Raw genomic sequence first — 12,587 nt, 5'->3', positions numbered from 1 at the left:
GTCATATTATGGCTTAGAAGACACATTCCCCTCCCCCATGTCCGGAATGTCTCCCCGGCCAGGTGTACTGCAGCCCAGCCTTGTGCAAAGGACACTTCAGAGCCAGGGGGATGTGGGTTTGAATCCTGAGTTGATTCTAGGTGGAACAACAGGATTGGGACTGCTTTATGTCCTGGGGTCAAGTTACTTAACTTCTCTGAGCAAGTGTCCTTCCCTGTAAAATGAGGATAAGAATGCCACGTGGGGCTGGTGAGAAGATTAAACGAGAAAGCATGTGTAAAGTTTCCAAACGTGACCTCTCACAGAGCTGCTGAGAAACTGTTAGCTCCTTCTCTGTTCTCCACAGCTGCTGCTTCCTGGAGCTGACGATGTTTCTAGATGAGTTCATGTGACACCATATGAAACAGTCCAGGAAATAGTCCAAATCTAAAGATAGCCTCATCCTCAGCCAGATATAACCATACTAGAATAATTTATGCCAGCAAGGAACCATCACACAACTGTGAGACCAGGAATTGAAGGAAAAGCAGTTCAACTAAAAGACAGGGATACGCAGACAAATACTGACCACACGTCTCTTTCCTTTGTTGATTTCCTTTTCCCCGAAAGTGCTTTCCGATCTCTGAGACATCCCGCTCTCACCTTCCTCTTTTAAAACCCTGCATATCCTCCTTTCTAGGGAGGCTGGAGACTGGCAGTGGCTGCAGAGGCCCACACTTTGAGGGCACCCGCTGGCTCACTGAGCATCAACTGCCAACTATCGGGGAGGGGGCTGCAATTTCACTCACTTTTTTGTTTTTGTTTTTGTTTTTGAAACGAAGTCTCATTGTCACCTGGGCTGGAGTACACTAGAGTTATCATAGCTCACTGCAACCCCAAGTTGTCCTCCTCCCTCAGCCTCCTGAGTAGCTGGGACTACAGGCACCTACCATGACGCCCAGCTAATTTTTCTATTATTTTCGTAGGGATAGAGTCTCACTACGAAGTATAGAGATAGAGACTCTCTACTAAGAAGAGACCAGTGAGGCTCTTGCTCACACTGGTCTCAAACTCCTGAGCTCAAGCAATCCTCCTCCCTCAGTGTCCCCAAATGCTAGGATTACAGGTGTGAGTCACTGTGCCTGGCCTTCACTCGCTTCTTTAGATCAATTATTTTTATGTCTTCAGAAGCCTCTGTTAAAATGTAGATTAGAATCTGAATAGACTGGTCAAGCCGGTATACCAGGTCATTTTGTGGACGCTCAAGCCTGTCGAAACTTCTAGTAACTAGGGCCTTCCATTTCCTCGAGGCAGGAGTGAGAGCACAGAGGAGCAGTTTCAATCCAGCCTCCATCGTGATCAACAAGCCCTCTTCGGGATCTTGGTATTCTTTTCTCGGGCAGAGGGCTTTAGGATATTAGCTTTTGCAGTCTAGGTTACACTTTAGCCAGAAAGACCATGGGAGACTCAGAGCCCCATGTCCCTCTGTGCCAACTAGACCAGATACAGCCTCCTTGGTGATACAGAGAGGCCTCGTGTCAAAATCATGACCAAGGACTCTAGAGAGTTCAGATTCACTGAGAGATAAATGAGCAGAGAGGAGGAAGGAGGGAGATTCCAGAAAATCCCAAGTCTGTACTGTTGGACCACCACTGTTTATGAGGATTACTCTCACCTGTGGCTGTCCAGCTTTTCTCACCCAACAGGCCTGGGCCCTCTGTCTTACCCTCTAAGAATACAAGTACTATCTTGAGATACAAGTACTGTTTATAGTGGTTCCTAGATTTTTGTTTATCTTTAAAAAGGGGTGGTGGTGGTGAATTACATTAGGATTACCATAATGTTATTAAGAAAACCCCCAAAACTCCCAATTCATGTAGAGTCATTCTTTCCTAATAGAGACAATATTTTATCACACACACACACACACACACACACAAAATAGAGGAGCTAAAGAAGCCTGAATCTCAGGATAAAGGACAGTTCTTTAAACTTAAGTAATTTACATTTAGGAAAAAAACAACTTTCTAGACCAGGTGCAATGGCTCACATCTGTAATCCTAGCCTTCTGGGATGTGGAGGGCAGGAGGATTGCTTGAGCTCAGGAGTTTGGGACCAGCCTGAACAAGACCAAGACCCCATCTCTAAAAAAAGCAAACAAAAAACAAAACAGAAAAATTAACCAGGCATGGTGTCCCATGCCAATATTCCCAGCTATTTGGGAGGCTGAGGCAGGAGGATCACTTGAACCCAGGAGTCTGAGGTTGCTGTGAGCTAGGCTAATGCCATGGCACTCTAGTCTGGACAACAGAGTGAGACTCCATCTGAAAAAGAAGGAAGGTAGAAAAACTTCCTAAGTAATCCTCATTTTCCTCATTTTGCCATAGATTGATGAAACTTCATTGCAGATCAAAACAGGGTGAGGAGATCTGATTTTGAATCCAGGCTCTGATGCTGTTTGTGTCCCTTGGGCAAAGCAGTCATTCTCTCTGCCTTCTCTTTTATTATTTTCTAAAGGAAAAGATTATATTGGTTGATTTCTAGGGGAGCTCTGACTTTCTTTGAGCTCCTCTCTCTGATTATAATGTAGAAAACTGAGCTCTGTTTTTATCTCCACCTAATCGCACATTTAATGTAATATTTCAAAACAAGTTTTGTTTCCCTGGTTTGCCCATTTGCAACCCAGCTAACCACTCTCTTCCTAGGATCAGTGACGGCTTGTAATATCATACAAAACCCAGTAATTTTCCCACTAGTCCGGGAGTTTCCCAGGATTTTCTGCCAGAGATTACTTTGGCACTCAACAACTTTTTTTAATTTTCCATCACCAGTGTTATCATCAACAAAAAGTACTTCTTAACTTAACGAGAAGACCGAATAAAGACAATAAAGACAGTTCTATAAGGAGTAAAAGTTCCGAGGGTGGATGAAGAACAGTACTTTCTTCACGTCATAACATGTCAAGAATTTGGGACAGAGATAAAGGAGACTGGAATGGCAGCCGTGGGGTCACATATTGAAGTTGTCAGTGGAGAGAAAAGCCAGCACCTCCCTTTCAATCAGTCCAAAAATCATCAGGGAGAAAACAGGATTATTCAAGGAGCTGGTCTAAGGGGAAGACAACAGAAGTGAGGCCTCGTGGGATAGGATGTCAAAGGAGGTCCACAAAGACAGCCATGCGTCAGTGCTAACTAGACCCCACTTAGACCAGTGACCGGGGCCATGCTGCCTCCTACGGACATTTAATCATGTTTGGAGACATTTTTGGTGATCACAACTGTGGGGAGGTGCTGTTGACTTTTAGAAAGTAGATGCCAGAGATGCCACTGAACTTCCCACAAAATATGACCTTCCCGTGATGCCCAGGGCAGCTCCCCACGCTGAAGAATTAACCAGGCCCAATGTCAGTAGTGGTGAAGCTGAAAAATCCGGCATCAGGGAAACTTGGGAGTGAGGATGAGACTCAAGAGGACATTTAACACAGGTGGAAAAACAGGGAAGGAGATAACTCCCAGGCAGAGAAGAAGAGAGCGAGGAGGCCTATTTCTTACTGAAGTACGCACCCTCATCAACCTTTTCTGAGGCTGCAGTGTCCACTCCTGAGAAGCGTGGGGGACTCAGAGGCCAGGCCAGGCCTGTTGTCACCCTGGAAGCAGAGGGATAGAATACAAGCATGAGACAGAGGGAGCCCCTGTGAAAATGTGCTAGTGTGAGGATGGCTGAGACCCCTCTGTCTGAGGAGGGGTGAGAGTGCATGATCTGAAAGCCAAGTTCTCAGGCCCAAAGGCGAGGTGGACAAAGTACGTGTGTTCCATCAAGACAAATATCCCCAAGCCCCTGTTAGAACAGGGCCACACTGCTGTCTGGGTTTAGCACACACAAATCGCTGACCTGAAGTACCCTGAGTACTTAAATAATCCCAGGAAGTTGGGGAGTCCCAAGGGGGTCCCAGAATTAAAAATCATGCTAGAATCTTAGTATCTTTCTTAACCAATGTGTATTGAGTACCTGTCATGTGCCAGGGCTGTCCAGCAGGTGGGGGTACAATTGGGAGCAGAAACAGACATTGTCCTTCTCAGCTCAGATGCCAGCTTTCCCATGGCACAAACACCCCTTCCTGCATGACACTTAGAGTCTAGTAGGAGAAATAGTCACTAAGTAAATAATCTCACAAACACCATAAAATTATAATTAAAATCCATGCTCTGAAGAACTACATCCTATGAAGGAGTATAATAGGTGTGTTTGTTAGCCTTTCTGTAAAAATGGGGTCAGAAAGTCTGTTAACTAAGAGGGATCTATAGTCAAAAAAGCTGTGGGTTTAGACTATTGATTATGTGTCCAAATGACGGTATATATTCAGGAGCAGAGCTCCTCTGATGGGACTGAGGATAGTTGTCATATCCACTCCCAAACACTCTCTGCTCCGTCTTCTGGTCTCACTGGGTGCCAACTCATTCCTCCAGTGCTCAGGCCAAAAGTCTTGGATCATCTCTAACTCCTCTCTTTCTCAAATCTCACAACAAATCTGTACTTAAATTTTGCCGGTTCTATCTTCAGATTATATGCAGAATCCAAGCATATAATCACCAGCACCCCTCAGCTGGCTGATTCCAGTAGTTTCCTAATTGATCTCCTGGCTCTGTCCTTGCTCCCTGACATCTGTTCTGAAAAGAGCAGCTAGCACAATCCTCTAAAATGCTATGTTAGGCTCAGCACCTGTAGCTCAGGGGTTATGGTGCCAGCCACATACACCAAGGCTAGCAGGTTCAAACCTGGCCAGGGCCAGCTAAACAACGACAACTGCAACAAAAAATAGCTGGGTGTTGTGGTGGGTGCCTGTAGTCTCAGCTACTTGGGAGGCTGAGGCAAGAGAATCACTTAAGTCCAAGAGTTTAAGGTTGCTGTAAGCTATGACATCACAGTACTCTACCGAGGGTGACATAGTGAGACTCTGTCTCAAAAAAAAAAAAAAATACTATGTTAGGTTACGTTCCTCATTTGTTCAAAACCTCCCAAAGACTCCTACTGCACTCTAAAGTCAAAGTCAAAGTCCTCTCTGGAACCCACAAGGCACGGCACAAATCCCTGCAATGCCTCCTGGGCCCCACCTCCAGCAAGCTGGCCTCCATGTTCTTCCTCCTGCCTCAGGGCCTTTGCACAGGCTGCCAGTTGCCTTGCCTGGAATGCTCCCTCATACCCACATGGCTAACTCCTTGATGAACTGTCCATCTCTGCTCAGATGCCAGCTTTCCCATAAAGTATACCTTGATTACCCAAACCCTAATTATAAGCCACCCCTCCAACACATACCCCCTGGCTCATATTACTATTTCCCTCTCTATATAACCAACTTAATTAGTCTATTCATGCTTTCTCTCCCCTCATTAGAATATATGCTCTTAGGGACAGAGAGTTTAATATGCTTGGTTTACTGATATATTTGAGCACCCAGTAGACCGTGTGGCATATACACATGGCAGACAGAGAGATATGTTACAGCCAGGTAGGTAGAGAGGAATGAATCGTAGAACCCCAGCTCTACACTCCATTGCTGGGTGTGCTATAAATTATTGATAATGTTTTAAGTAAATCTTACAATTATGAAATAATGAACACAATTGTTGATAAAAATGGTCATTTTGGCCGGGCCCAGTGGCTCACTCCTGTGATCCAGCACTTGGGAGGCCATGGCAGGTGGATTGCCTGAGCTCACAGGTTCAAGACCAGCCTGAGCCAAGGCAAGATCTTGTCTCTAAAAATAGCTGGGTGTTGTGGTGGGTGCCTATAGTCCCAGCCACTTGGGAGGCTGAGGCAAGAGAATTGCTTAAGCACAGGAGTATGAGGTTGCTATGAGCTGGGACACCATGGCACTCTACCAAGGGTGACAAAAAAAAAAAGGTCAGTTTTTCATTGTAAACATTTTAAGTATAAAATTTCATTAACTCTATGTAGGCATGTCTTCATTTTTTTTTTTTTTTTAATGAAGGGAGATCCTTTAACAATGGAAATGGCTGGTCTTCGATGTCCAATTTCCCCTACTAATAATAAACCCAGAGGACTATCGGCAGTGGCATAGCTTTTAGAATCAATAGGGGAGACTACTACACATTCAGGGACTATGTTGATTGTTTTAAAGCCTCCCTTTGCACAAAACACATGGTAATCTCACGAGACCTGTGAGGCAATCGGTGAGATCTGAAGAATGAGAACAGTGTGTTCTTTGAAATTTCTTTGACAGGCAGACAGTCCCTCCTTCCCTGGAGCCATCCCCAAGGGGAAGTATGTGGGCTTGGCCAGGAATGAGACAGGGTGGGAATTCCCCCTTTGCAGACAAACTTCATTAGAGTTAAAGATAGGTCATTGCCATCCATAGATTCATTCGTTTTCCCAGGATTCAAGGCTGCCTGGGAAATAGGATTTCAAAGAATAGGTGAAACGAACAGTGGTCCACTTAAAACAAGACTTAACAAAACAAAACAAATGGCATTAAAAATTGCCAAAACTTAAGCATTGCTGTTCTGGGGAATTACCAACAGATGGCAGCACGGGACTCGTCCTCACCAGCAAGCCGCTTGTCCCCCTACTTTTTTTAGTGAATGTCCGCTGACAACTTGGCTGGGTTCTTCAGCCCTTTTACACTACTGGTGTCATCAGACAGCAATTTGAGGTATGCAGTAAAATTTTTGAACTCCCCCTTTAGATTAAGCTTCTTGGTGACCTCAAACCAAGATTGAGCTCCCCCCAGCTAGATTAAGCTTCTTGGTGACCTCAAACCATAATCACCAAGTCAACTGTGGTACTGTGACCTGGAAAAACAGCTACAGAACTAAAACCCAAGCCAAACCAAAACCATTCTATGTGCTTTGCAAGGGAGAACTAGATCATGTCAAACAGGCAGTTGGCAAACTAAGATGGAGGTCCAAAAACAAAGGGAATAATTTTTATGAATTGCCTTGTTAGGAGTGTCATGTCATCAGCCTAGCTCACAGCAACCTCAAACTCCTGGGTTCAAGCAATCCTCCTGCCTCAGCCTCCCAAGTAACTGGAACTACAGGCACCTGCCCCAACACCCAGCTAATTTTTTTTTCTTTTTTTTTTAGTAGAGACAAGGTCTTGCTCTTGCTCAGGCTGATGATAGAACACAAGTGATCCTCCCACCTTGCCCTTCCAGAGTTCTGGGATTACAGGTATGAGCCTCCACTCTGGCCAACACTGAGAGTTTTTAATGCGAACCATCTCAAGTTATGTATTCTTCCCCGACTATTGTTCCTTCCAGTTCCCGAAATTTCTAACCTGTGACTAGAAACATTTCAGTAGATAAATTTCCAAGAGAATGAAACTTATTTTCTCTAGATACTAAGCTAGTATCTCTTATATGTATTACGACAAAAACAAAACCAAGTAAACAAACAACTTTGTTTAACCAAAATATTTCTTAACAGAAAGGAAACCAAAACTTACCAGACCACAAGAACTATGTTTTTCAAACTTTAGGTCACAATGGATTCATGTTTTGAAAATCAACTATATAGGCCTTAACAACCACTGCACTATAGAATAAAACAGATCAGGAAGCATCATCATGTACAGGGTTCTAAGGGAAAATTCATGGCCAAAGAAAACTTGCACAGCTCTGCCGTGGAGAATGACATCTCCCTTCAACTTCTATAAGTTCTATAGTCCAACACCAATGAGCTCTCCACCATCAAAAAATCTAATTTAATAAATAGAATCGTTGATGGATTAAGCAGCATCAAACCGCAAGCAGAATTAAAGCTTGGCTCAATCACTGGCTTATGAATATGGAGAATCAAGTTATTTATCATCATCAGTTTCTATATAGTTATGATTTTCCAAACTATCCAAATTTCTGGCATTGTGTCCTATTCTTCCAAAAGCACATTTATACTCATGATGTTATATGTTCTGAACTTCAGTTGGGAAAAATCTAGCTTCTGGTTAAGCTAATAGGCCTAGAATCAAAACTTAAGTGCCTAAAAGAGCTAACCAGGTAAAATAAATGAGTGAAGCAGGCCAGGAATAGCCAAGGAGTAAAGTGTGAATTTCATAGGAAATGTATAGATTTTTTTTTTAAGTTGATAAGTAACATTTAATTGAAAATATATTGTGATGGGCAGGAACCAGGTCTGCTACGGACTGAATTGTGTTCCCTTTAAATTCATATGTTTGGCTCTGTGCCTGTGGCTCAAGTGGCTAAGGCGACAGCCACATACACCTAAGGTGGCAGGTTCGAATCCAGCCCGGGCGCCCGCCAAACAACAATGATGGTGCAACCAAAAAAATAGCCAGGTGTTGTGGCAGGCACCTGTGGTCCCAGCTACTTGGGAGGCTGAGGCAGGAGACTCACTTGAGCTCAGGAGTTGGAGATTGCTGTGAGCTGTGATGCCATGGCACTCTACCCAGGGGGACAGCTTGAGGCTCTGTCTCAAAAAAATAAATAAATAAATAAATAAAATTCATATATTGAAGCCCTAACTCCCAGGGAAACCATATTTGAAGATAAGATCTTTAAAAGGTAATTATGGTTAAAGGAGGTTATAAGGGTGGGGCCCCAACCTCATTAGACTGGTAGCCTTTTAGGGGAAGAAGAGCGTGCTCTCTCTCTCTCTCTCTCTCTCTCTCGCTCTCTCTCTCTCTCTCTGCTTCTGTGCACCAGGGAAAGACCATGTACATGAGTACATCACAAGAAGGCAGGCATCTGCAGGCCAGAAAGCAAGCCTCCACCAGGAATCAAACTGGCCAACACTTTGATCTTTAAATTCTCAGCCTCTAGAACCATAAGAAATAAATTTCTGTTGTTTAAGCCTCCCAGTCTGTGGTCTTTTGTTATCGCAGCTTGAGCTAATACAAAGCCTAAAGCCAGGGTATGTCCAGGGCCTTCCAGGTGGTAACCTCCACTTCATACCTATTTCACGTTGAATGAAGGACAGCCTCAGGAGATAAACCTCTGAAGTCATTTAAGCATCAATCCTCATAAGGGCTTCAAAGTGTCAACGCAACTGGGACAGGATATTCATTCACTGAACAAATATTTCAGGAGTATATGATTAAAACTAGTTTAACTGTGAGTAAAGTGATCCAAGGAACAGCTACTTGGACAGCATAGAAAGGAAATGCAACTGTTTCCAGAAGAGGTGACCACAGTTTCAGAATGAGCATTCCGAATACTCCTACATTCCTGGGCCTCCAAAGGAGTTCACATCAGGGAGGGCAAGGGCCTTCCAGTTTGGCTTTCACTTTTACCTTCCTTTCCCGTTCCGAGTCATTGTCTTTGCTGCTCTAGTGCAGTTATTAATCTTCATGGTCTTCAGTATTTCATTTATTTTTTCAATAATTATTTTTTAAGTATTTACATTGTGTTACGCACACATCTAGGTGCTGAGGTGCCTTGATGAAGAAAACAGCAGAAAATTCTTGTATTTGCAGGACTTTCAGTTGGGTAATCAATAAACGCAAGAGGTCAGTGAAATATGTTAGAAGGCTGTAGCGTGCATTGGCAGTATTGTTTGAGAATATTCAAATCTGCTATATAAGAAAACAACGGGCAGGGATGAAACTCAGACTGAAGCTTAGGTAAGTAAATTAGTAACTCACGAGACACATTAAAAAGATGAAGCTGAATATGTGTGCGTACACATAGATAGAAAGAAAGGCAGGGACTGCATACTGGACAGTCATGACTCTGTAATACATGTGACTCTCCGTGTCTCCGAGTTCTCTTTTGGCCACGCATCGGAGAAATCTTACCCCCCAAATACAAATAGAATCTTAGCTGCTCAGCAGGTTAATTGGCTAGTGCTGGCTCTGAACACCTTTTCTGTCTGCTGAGACCTCATTGTTGAATTCTACTCTGGTCCCAGCAACTGTGAGGGAAGGCTGGTGTGGCAGAAAGAAATAGCCATCTGAACATGGCCGTATCTGTGGAGCCGTGTACCATGGTTCTTTCACTCATTTGCATGCTACGTTAAGCGGGTTAACTTACTCCACTGCTCCCTATGTGAGTTTTGAGCTGATCTAATAAACCATGTGATAAGATCATCTTCACTTGATTTGGGACCCCTTCTGGGAGAGTTTTCCTGGTTGTAGACTTAGATAGAGAATTGCCATTGCAATGAAGTTAATTTCCCATGTGGTAGCATGAAGAGTGCTACAAGGCTAGGTGTGGTGGCTCACGCCATAATCCCAGCACTCTGGGAGGATAAGGAGGGTGGATTGCCTGAGTTCATGAGTTCAAGACGATCCTGAGTCAGAGCCAGACCTCATCTCTAAAAATAGCCGGTGTTATGGCAGACATCTAGTCCCAACTATTTGGGAGGCCGGGGCAACAGAATTGCTTAAGCCCAAGAGTTTCAGGTTGCTATCAGCTGTGATGTCACAGCACTCTACCGAGGGAGACAAAGTGAGACTCTGTCTCAAAAAAAAAAAGTGCCACAGCATCAAAAATACACCATGGGAGGAAGAAGGCAAGTGATGGGAATGGGTTTCTATTTATAAGTGAATGGTTAGGATAGGGCTGATTGAGAAAGTAACATTTGAGCAAAGACTCAAAGCTGCATGTCTGGGAAGCGCAAGACATGTGGCTATCATGAGAAAGCTCGTTCCAGACACAGGAAACCTCAGGTGCAAACAGCCCCAGGAACAGGAAGGCAACCAGGCTGGTGGAGTTGAGTGAGCAGTAGCAGGAGCTAAAATTAGAGGTAACCCGAGCCCTGTAGGTCCTCACAGGCCCTGGAAGTCATTGTAACAGCTTTGGCTTTTACTCTAAGATCGTCCTCCACTGGATGGGTCTGTCTAGGAAAGTGGTCAAATTTATATTTTCCCAGGATCAGTCTGGCTGCTGTACACCAGAAGGGAGTGGGACAGATCCACGCAAAGATGACAGTGACTCAGATCCAGGTGGTAGCAGTAGGGGTCTTGTGAAGTCCTGAGTTTCTGCATATGCTTTAAAAGTAGAGCCAAGGAGTTTGCAACTGGATTGGATGTGAGAGTGAGGAAAAAAAGAGAAGTCAGCCATGAATCCAGGGATTGAGGCCTTAGCAACTGGAAGGACAGAGATGCCGTGAATGGGAGGAGGAAATTGGGAAGGAGAAGTTAGTATCGCTTTACTGATGAAGGAACTGAAACTTAAATAACTTACCCAAACTCACATAGGAAATGAGTTGTTCAAGCTAAGAATCAATCCAGCTAGGTCATGTCCAAGCTCACACACGTCTTTTCAGTCTCTCAGGCCCCAGAGAAGAGTATCCAGAGAGCAATGAGAGCTGAGCCGAGGAAATATTTAATTCCGCCGGCCCTGGGGAATCAAAGGTCTCACAGAGGAAAACGTGTAGCTTGGCTTTGAGGGGTATCAGGTCTGGTGAGAAAGATGGGTACAGCAGACAGAAAGGAACAAGAACAGGGCTGTCGAGAGGTATGTAGTGAAGGGAAATTCTGAGGGTTGAAACTTCATGATTCTGTAAAGCTCTCTTACTCACTCGAAGATACGTTTACCCTGCCCTGACCCTGTGCCATGGGATAAACCACCTTGCAGTAATTTGTTGATATGTATAAGTGAGTATCTAATCTAATCACTGCTAGGAATGAGGAAAAAAAATGTTTTCTGTATTCATTTGTATGCAAGTAAGCCTGAGCACAGATAGGATCTGCATCGCCCCTCTGTGGACTAGGTGCCGTGAAGGTGCAGTAAGGCCGGGGTGAGCAGAGTTGGAAGAAGGGGGAAGCTGGAATGAGGCATCTGCCTGGCCAAGATCCCGGGGTGCACACTGAGAGGATCAAATAAATCCCTTCTCTCTCCTCCGGCCATCCACTTTCTATTCTGGGTCCTTCAGGGCAGAATCTAAGAGGGAGCTGACACAGGGAAAATAGGGCTTTCAGAGTCCAGTCCGGAATCAGAAAATGGAGCATCAGCAGCCTTGTGGGGAGCGGAGTGACAATAGTGCATTGACCAACATGCATACAAGCTATAAGATAAGAATAAGGATACCGGCTGCGAAGGCCACATTAGATTATATGTGTAAAGATACTTACTGAAAATAACATTACTGGGAAAGACTGTGGCAAGTGTTACTGGGCTGGTCATAGAGGACTTATTTTACATATAGAATTTTAACATTTTGCTTTTGTTGTGCCCGAAAATTATTCTCCCAAGTAGCCCCAACAGACGAACCCGAGACGCACTCCGATGTAAAAGGCATGAGGTGAGGTTTTATTCAAACCGGTCTGGACTCTCCTGGCATGCAGGCCTAGGATGAGCCCTGAACCCGCAGTGGAGCAAGTTTTTATGGGGTACAGAAAGCAAGAAGGGGAGGAGGGTATGAGTACACTTTTGATTGGTGGTTGGTGATTTCATTAGTAAAGGAGGATTTGGATTGGTACAGGTGAGGGGTGGGGGAAGGCAGCCAGGAGTGGCTTTGCAGGTTTTACTGGCAGGGATTGGGGTGGAGGGGCTAGGAATGGAGTTTGTATAGTAAACAGTGGGGCTTGTGCAGTAAACCACTGTGTAGTAAACAACTAGGAATGGGGCTTGTGCAGTAAACCACAAAATGGAGCTAGTCTGGCCCTCTCACTTTTTAGCCACCCATATG

Source organism: Otolemur garnettii, unplaced genomic scaffold, assembly GCF_000181295.1.
Source record: "Otolemur garnettii isolate 467f Iridium unplaced genomic scaffold, OtoGar3 scaffold00042, whole genome shotgun sequence".
NCBI classification, from domain to species: Eukaryota; Metazoa; Chordata; class Mammalia; order Primates; family Galagidae; genus Otolemur; species Otolemur garnettii.
This window is presented reverse-complemented; position numbering follows the sequence as displayed.